Source organism: Cervus elaphus, chromosome 4, assembly GCF_910594005.1.
Source record: "Cervus elaphus chromosome 4, mCerEla1.1, whole genome shotgun sequence".
Lineage (NCBI taxonomy): Eukaryota > Metazoa > Chordata > Mammalia > Artiodactyla > Cervidae > Cervus > Cervus elaphus.
Genome location: NC_057818.1, coordinates 58876311 through 58885661, shown reverse-complemented (window position 1 = coordinate 58885661; position 9351 = coordinate 58876311).

Here is a 9351-nt window from a genome sequence, read left to right as displayed (position 1 = left end):
AATATCAGGAGGTTATGTTTTTTAAGGAACTTCCACACGGTCCTCCCACGTGACTGCACCAGCTTACATTCTCTCCAGCCATGTAGGAGGTTCACTGATCTCCAAGCCCCTTCAGCGTTTGTGATATTATTAATGGGCGTTTTGCTCATTGTTCTGACTGGCATGCGGTGATACATCCCTGTAGCTTTGTTCTGCATTTCTTATTGTTTAGCGGTGGTGAGCATCTTTCTTTTGCCTCCTGCCCATGGAAAAGAGCAAGCTGCCCCGCCCAGCCTCAGCAGCTGTGGGGCACAGGCTTAGTCTCCCCACAGCATGTGGAGTATTCCTGGACCAGGGATGAGGCCATTTCCCCCCCACAGTGTCAGATGGATTCTCCACCACCGGTGACCAGTCTGTTTAGCTTTTTTCCCCTTTTGAGACATATATATATATATATATATGACATATGTATATATATATATACACGCATTGGAATATAATTGCTTTACAATGTTGTGCTGATTTGTGCTGTATGAAATCATCATTCAGCCATAACTATACATAAATCTACTCCCTCTTCGACCTCCTTCCCGTGGTCTCCATTTCACCCCTCTGGTCAGCACAGAGCGCCAAGCTGAGCTCCCTGTGGTAAACAGCAGCTTCCGACCATCTACCTATTTTCACCATCAGTTCAGTTCAGTTGCTCAGTCGTGCCTGACTCTTTGTGACCCCATGGACTGCTGCATGCCAGGTCTCCCTGTCCATCAACAAATCCTGGACCTTGCTCAAACTCATGTCCATTGAGTCAGTGATGCCATCCAACCACCTCATCCTCTGTCGTCCCCTTCTCCTCCTCCCTTCAATCCTTCCCAGTGTCAACATCTCTTCAAATGAGTCAGTTCTTCACATCAGGTGGCCAAAATATAGAAGTTTCAGCTTCAACATCATTCCTTCCAATAGATATTCAGGACTGATTTCCTTTAGGATGGACCGGTTGGATCTCCTTGCAGTCCAAGGGACTCTCAAGAGTCTTCTCCAATGTTTTACCCATGGTGGTGTACATATGTCAATGGTACCCTTTCAATTGGTCCCCCTCTTCTTCTCCTGCTGTGTCCACGTCTGATCTCTATATTTGTACAAATATTGTCTTAACAGATATGTATGGAACTTAAAAAATGGTATTGATGAACTTATTTACTGAGCAGGAATACAGGCGCAGAGGTAGTTCTTAAGCTTTTGCATGTTAAGCATTCAAGACATAAAATACATTGACAATCATTCCATGCATTTGATTGTTGTAGCCATGTGTTCTGGGAAACAAACTGACTAAGAAGGACAATGCAGATAGTGGAGTGTAGTTTATTACACCGGCGGGGCCAAGGCAGAGTCTCCTCTTAGCCAGGGACCCCAAACAGTGTTTGTGAAAACTTTATATACCCTAAGTGTACTTGCTCAAACCCACCTCCCCAAATTCCTTGAAACTAGTCTGGACAAGGTAAAAGAGAGATACGATCAAAGTTAACCCATGATTCTTGTGCCACAGGACTAAATAAACAGTGGATATTTATCAACAGGCCTGTGGTCATATCCCAATAAACAGAATGGAATTCACCACTTTGTTCTGTTACAGAGATAATTAACATATTCTTTTAGGCAACAGAGTCCAAGTAGAAGTCTTGAGGCTCTTTTATCGGGGGGCCGGGGTGGAATCTGATTTTACATTGGTATGCCTTTTCCATATACACCGGGGTGCAAAGTTCAGAGTCCACTGGGAGGGTGACCGTGCGTGTAGCCTAATGCTCACAGCCTGGCCTAAGACGGAGTTCAGCTCTGTCTGTTTCCTCCTTCATTACCAAGTGAAAGAAGCCCATTTGAAAATGCTACAAAAGGTAGGATTTCTACAATATGACTTTTGGTGTAGGTAAATGTTCTCATGTGTGCTCAGTTGTGTCTGAGTATTTGTGATCCCAGGAGCTGTAGCTTGCCAGGCTCACCTCTGTCCATACATTTCCCAGGAAAGGATACTGGAGTGGGTTGCCATCTTTTCTTCCAGGGGATCTTCCTGACCCAAGGACTGAACCCGCATCACCTGGATGTCCTGCATCGGCAGGCAGATTCCTTACCACTCAGTCACCTGGGAATCTAGTAAGAAATATAGAAGAGATTTAAAAGGTCCATGATTACTGTGGGTTTCAAAGGAGGGACTATGAATATCCTAAGTCTAGAGAACTTTCTGGACCATGAAATAATTTGTGTTAAACTGTCATGCTGGACACATGTTATTAAACATTTATCTAGAGGTATGGAGTGCACATTCCTAAAAGAGGAACACAGGGGTAAACTAGAGAGTTTATCTATTTACTGCCCATGTGGATTCATCAGTGGTAACAAATGCTCACTCTGGTGGGGAAAGCTAAGTAGGGAGATTGTCCACATGTCGACATATATGGGAGGTATATGGGAAATGTCTAAACTTTATTCTCATTTCTGCTGTGAAACTAAATCTTCTACAAAGTTGGTACTGGTGAATGCAGACTGAATATTTTTTAGAATACATAATATGAGAAAGATGAATATGCTTCTATCTTTAATTTTTCCTTGCTCATTGTGTTATAGCCACGTTTTCTGGGAAACAGACTCACTCAGAAGGACAATGCAGATAGTGGAGTGCAGTTTATTACACCGGCGGGCCCAAGGCAGAGTCTCCTCTTAGCCAAGGACCCCGTCCAGCATTTGTGAAAATCTTTTATACCCCATGTGTACGTGTCCAAACCCACTACCCCAATTCCCTTGAGACTTACATAAACAAAGGAAGGGTAAATACAACTACAATAACCCCATCATTCGCGTGTTATGTGTTCAAACAGTCAATAATCAATAAGCCCACAGTTACATTCCAAATAGTTAATAACCGATAAGCCTGTGCTTACATTGTGATAGATAGTGTCCGGAGGCAGGGGTGATTAGCGTCTGTTTTCTCTTCTTCAAGATTCCCCTGCCCAGAGGGGGTCTTATCCTTCCATTATCATTCCCACAGGCGCTAAGCACAGAGTTCAGAGTCCACTGGAGAGGTGGCCACGCACGATCAGCACAGACAGGCCTGAGATGGAGTCCAGGCCCTATGAATTCCTTCTTCATTCCCCCCTCTTGATGCTCTTAGTTTCCATAACGAGCATCATTTATTGAGATATTGTACCTTAGCCCTCCTGTCACCCACATGAGAGAATGCTATCAACCTCTGGGTTACAAAATTCACAAGACATTGTAGGAAGCAGGGCCCACAGAGCAGTATGATTAAGATTACTATAACAACAGTTACAATGGTTTTCCACCAGTCTCCCTTTGCCCAGGAGAGAACTGAAGTCCAAAAGGGAATATTTTCATTAGACATGGCTTTCTCTTGATTTTGCCTATCCTTCAAGGCAGTAGATACATTTCCAGACAGGTCAGGGATATACACACAACATTCGATTTTAATTACGGCGCAAGTCCTTCCTTGGGCTGCTGTGAGTATGTCTAATGCCATCCTATTTTGAATTACTGCCTTCCTCATCTGAATTTGTTCTTCGTTCAAAGCTTGAATGGCTTTTGTACTGTCTAAGAGGGCCTGTTTAGTGAAATTAGTTAAGGCCTCTACCTTAACCATGATATCTGTTGTTCCTACAGAGGGTACAAACAAGGCAGCAAGATAGTCATACCATTGGAACACAGATCGTGTCCATCTTGCATGCAGATAAGGCAGGTTTACTGGAGGCTGGTGTAGGCCAGGCTTAATACTGCCATGGGCGAAAGCAAATCCTAATGTGCAATGCCCCACCCAGCCAACTGGTAACCATGGCCATAAGTTAAGCCCACAGAGCCACTGGGTCCCATTGGGGGCTACCCAGCGGATTCCAGGATTATATTTCCAGTCGGAACCGGGCCACTGAACAGACTGATTGGGGTGATAGGTAACTTCCAAGACTTGTTTACATTATTCAGGGGGCAAATAACCCATATATTTTAATTCTTTTGGGTCTAGGGGGTGGTCTCCAAATCCAACTTTCTGTTCTTTTTGTTCCCAGCAAATAGTAGCAGGGGTAATCAACTGTCCTTTCTCAGGAGTCATCCAGAAATATTCATCCCAGGCCTGGTAGTATTGCTCAAGGTACTGGGAGGCCTGTCCCCCTTTTGTAAGAGAACCCTTCTCCTTTTTATTTTTCATATATGAGGTATAAGCCTTTGTTACTTCCATAAGGCTGGTGTTCATGTTAAATGTAACCCTATGTCCGTGGCCCATTGATGGCTCCTTTTTACACCAGGAGAGCAAAGAAAGGTTATGATTGGTGAGAGAGAGAAAAGTTCCTTTCTGTTGCTCTAAGAAGGAACACAGTGGTATAAACTCCCCATAACGGAGTGGCGATACCCACCAGGGGAGTCCGTCCATTACTGACAGGGGCATGGCCCCACATACCCAACAGTTGGAGGAGTTGTGGAAGTTCGCGTAAGAATGTGCCCACGAGATGAAGACGTTGTCCTGTGCAGGAACACTGGTCAGGTTCAGAATTGCGTTGATGAGGCCGAGCAGCAGGAGTCGTTTACCCAGCTCCATCCTGTAGAAGGCTCGTCTGGGATCTCGTTCTCTTCTTCCTCTTCAGAATGATCTTGGTTCCCCGTGGGTCGGTGGGGTCCTCCTGGGTGGTCCACTCAGCGTCTTCCGGGTCAGTGTTGTATGCCTTCTTCGCTCTGGTGTGATGGATCCAAGGGGCAATGCCTGCAACTTTAACTGCGGTAGGAGTGGTTAAAACAACAGTATAAGGACCTTTCCACCGGGGGGCTAGGGAGTCATGTTTCCAGTCTTTCACCCATACCTGGTCCCCTGGTATAAACTCATGCATTTGCTCCCCCAAGGGGAACGGTATTCTTTCTTGCACAAACTTAGTTACTTGATTAATTACCTTACCTAGTTGTTCCATCTGCTGTGATATCCCGTCTCCTCCTACCTGAAGTATATCAGTTGTTACCTGTCTTATTATGGGAGGAGGCCTCCCATACACAATTTCATAGGGAGAGTAGCCATGGGACCGTGGGGTCATCCTGAGTTTGAGCAAGGCCATGGGAAGTAAATCCACCCAGGAACAGTCAGTCTCTATAATCCACTTAGAAAATGTCTCCTTTAGTGTCCAGTTAGTTCGTTCTACCATTCCGGAGCTCTGAGGCCGGTAGGCAGTGTGTAACTTCCATTTTACATTCATGGCTTTACTTACTCGTTGTATCAGATCCGATATGAAGGCTGGCCCGTAATCTGATCCTATGCTGGTGGGGAATCCAAATCGAGGAACTATCTCCCTAAGCAGGCTCCGAGCCACTTCTGATGCTCTTTCAGTTCGGGTGGGGAAGGCCTCCACCCATCCCGAGAATGTACATACCAAGACCAACAGGTAATGAAAATGACGATATGGCTTCATCTCAGCGAAGGCCACTTCCAGATGTTCAAAAGGAGGGGTACCTTTTAATTGGATGCCTGGGGGTTTTGGTCTGCACCCTGGAGCAGCGTTAATCTGAGAGCAGGCGTTACAATTTTGGGATTCCATTCTACATAGAGAGGAGAGGCGAGGAACCAGAAAATACCTTCGGATCAAGTCCTCCAGTTTGTCATGTCCTAGGTGAGTCATACGATGAGCTTGGCTCACCAGAGAGGGGGCCATCCTTTCAGGCACTAGTAGCTTACCACCTGGCAGTTCCCACCATCCTTTCTCTGTTTTGGTGGCTCCCTCCGCTTCAGCTAGCTGGTTTTGAGCCTTGGTGTATGTCGGGGAGTCTAGGGCCAGCTCGGGTAGCTCAGCTAGGACAAATGTCCTCATGGGGATTTCCCCGGATTCTTTCCTGTCCTCGGCTGCTCGCCGGGCGGTCTCATCAGCCAGCCTATTTCCTCAAGCCTGTGGGGTGTCTTCCTTCTGGTGCCCATGGCAGTGCATGACTGCTACCTCCGTGGGGCTCCAGACAGCGTCTAACAGAATCAAGATCTCTTCCTTATTCTTAATGTCCTTTCCATTGGCCGTTAGAAGGCCTCTCTCCCGGTATAGCGCCCCATGTACGTGGAGTGTAGCGAAAGGATACCGGGGGTCAGGGTAGACGTTCACTCTCTTGCCCTTTGACAGCTGCAGTGCCCGGACTAAGGCCCATGACTCTGCTCGTTGGGCTGACCAGTGTTGTGGCAAGGGGCCGGCCTCTATAACAGTCCTCTCTGTAACTACAGCATAGCCTGAGAGTCGCTGTCCTAGCTTTACCAGGCTGGTGCCATCAGTATACAGAGTCCAGTCAGGATTTGAAATTGGCCTGTCTCGGAGGTCTGGACGGCTAGCATAGACCTCCTCTAAGACTTCCTTGCAATCGTGAGTGGGTCCTCCTTCTCCCACTGGGAGAAGCGTTGCCGGGCTTAAACCCTGGCAAGGTTCAATACGGAGGTTGGGGTTTTCACATTGCAGTCCCTGGTATTGAATAATCCGGGAATTTGACAGCCATTTGTGGGGGTCTCCTCGAAGGGGTGTTGACTTCATGTGGGACCTTTACGATCACGTCCTGGCCAAAAGTCAGCTTTGTGGCCTCACGTACCAGTAAGGCGACTGCGGCCACTGCCCGCAGACAGCCAGGCCAACCGGTGGCAACGTGACCAAGTCGCTTTGAAAGATAAGCTATTGGCCTGTCCCACGTTCCCAAGGTTTGAGTCAAAACCCCCATGGCTGTTTTATCTTTCTCAGTCACATACAAGGTGAATGGTTTGGTGAGGTCTGGCAATCCCAAGGCGGGGGCGGAGGTGGTTGCTAGCCTCAGCTCCTCAAAGGCTTCCTGCTGTTTTTCAGTCCAGTTTACAGGATTTTCTTCAGGCCCTGTCAGGAGCTCAAATAAGGGCTGGGCTATTTGAGAGTACCTTGGAATCCAAATCCTGCAGAATCCAGTGGTCCCTAGGAACTCCCTGACTTGCCGCCGAGTCTTAGGCGTGGGGAGCCTCAGAATTACTTCCTTTCTAGATTGGTCCAGCAACCTTGTGCCTTCCCTTAAGACAAACCCCAAATACTTTACCTTCTCCTTGCAGATTTGTGCCTTTTTCCTGGACACTCGGTATCCCGCTTCTGCCAGCAATTGGAGGAGCGCTCGGGTCCCTTCCCAGCATTCTTCCCAGGTCTCAGCGGCCAGCAACAGGTCGTCCACATATTGCAGGAGCCAACATCCATACCTTTCAGGCTGGAAAGGTTCCAGGTCCGAGGCCAAGGCTTCTCCAAAGATGGCTGGCTCGTTTTTGAATCCTTGCGGGAGGCGAGTCCAGGTGAGCTGCTGCTTATTGCCTCCGATGGGGTCCTCCCATTCAAAGGCAAAGATGGGTTGTGATGCAGGTGCTAGGCGTATACAGAAAAAGGCATCTTTGAGGTCCAAACAAGTATAGATCCTTGTCTTAGGTGGGAGGAGACTAAGTAAGGTATAGGGGTTTGGGACGGTCGGGTGCAGAGTTACAGCGGCCTGATTGACCAATCTAGATCCTGCACAGGCCTATAGTCTTGTCCTCCTTCCTTTTTTACCAGCAAGATTGGTGTGTTCCAGGCTGATTGACATTCCACCAGGATGCCTGCCTGTTTTAGCCTGTTGATGTGAGGCAGAATCTCAGTTCGGGCTTCTATGGGTATTGGGTATTGACACTTTCTCACTGGGGTTGCGCCAGGTTTGAGTTCTATTATTACAGGGGCTTGGTGTCTAGCTAGCCCAGGGGGGTTATCTTCGGCCCAGACCTCAGGGAACAGCTGAGTCAGCCTTCTCTCCAACTCTGTTGCCTGGTCTTGTTTATCTCCAGGAGGCTCATGTAGCCTCCATTCGTCTTGAGGGGGCACAGAGAGGGAGAGTAAGTAGGTTGTTGTGCCCACCCGAAAAGTGGACCTCTCTTCAGGAGAGAAAGTCACTTGTGCTCCCAGTTTGGAGAGTAAGTCTCTCCCCAGCAGGGGTACTGGGCACTCAGGGATATAGAGGAACTCATGAGTCACTTGGTGACCCCCCATCTGACATTTTCTGGGCTGGCAAAACGACTTAACCATTTCTTCTCCTGAAACCCCAGTTACAGCAGCAGTCCTTTTAGACCGTGGCGCCACTGGTTTAGTTACCACAGACAATTCTGCCCCGGTGTCCACCATAAAGTCAATGTCTTGGTCCCCAATTTTTAAAGTTACCATGGGCTCTCAGGGACCTGATGTCTTTGAGCCCCGGCGTCCCTATTCAGTCTCTATGTTAGTGAGTTCTGCAACTGGGAGGGATTTATTTTCCCTTCTTCCTTCTGGGCACTCATTCTTCCAATGGCCAAACCCGCGGCATCGGGCACATTGATTTGGCTGTAATGGAGCCCGTGGCCTCCGTTGGGACCGGTTGGAGGGCTGTCCTGACCTCGAAGCTAGGGGGGTCTTCTTTGCTCTGGCGGTGGAAAAGTCTCCGGAAGACTTTCCAAGCGCAGCAGCCAACATTGCAAACCTCTCATCTGTTCTCCTCTGCTCGTCTTTATCCCTCTTCTCGTATTTCTTTTCTATTTCCGCGTCCCTATTCCGGAACACCTTGTCTGCTATCTCAATCAACTGAGAGCTAGACATGGATAGAACTCCCTCGGTCTTTTGAAGCTTTCGTTTTATGTCAGGAAATGCTTGCGAGATGAATGACGAATTTATAACAATCTGGGAGCCCGTAGCTTCTGGATCTATGGGTGTATAGAGTCTGTAGGCCTCACAAAGCCTCTCGTAAAATTCGGAGGGTGACTCGTTTCCCTTCTGAACTATTCCGGCCGGTTTAGACATGTCCATCGGCCTCCGGGCTCCCCTTCTAAGCCCTTGTATAATCGCTGTCCCGTATCTTTCTAATTGGATTTTTCCCTCCTCTGTATTATAGTCCCAGTTAGGTCTGTCAGTGGGGAAGGCTTGTTCTATCCACCTCTCTGGGTTAGCAGTGCCCTCAGGGACCATCTCCTGTAACCATTTCCTTGCCTCAGCGTTGATCCTGTATCTCTCTTCTGTACTGAAGAGGGATGATAGTAATTGCATTATATCGTCCCAGGTTGGTAGATGAGTGCGGAAAATAGTCTCCATTAGTCTAGTCATACGCTTGGGTTCCAACGAGTAAGAGGGGGTGTGTTTTTGCCAGTTCAGTATATCAGTTGATGAAAAGGGCTGATAGTAATAGGTTACAGGAGCTTGGTGATAATTACCATCCTCCCCTATCACTGGGGGTTGCTGAACTTCTCTGAAGGGCATCTGCAAGGGTATTTTTTCCTCTGGCTCTTTTGCAGAGCGGAGCCTTTGTTTAATTCCAGTGGTTCCTCCCCGTCGTCCGTGAGTACTTACTGGGAGTGGAGGGTAGAGTTTA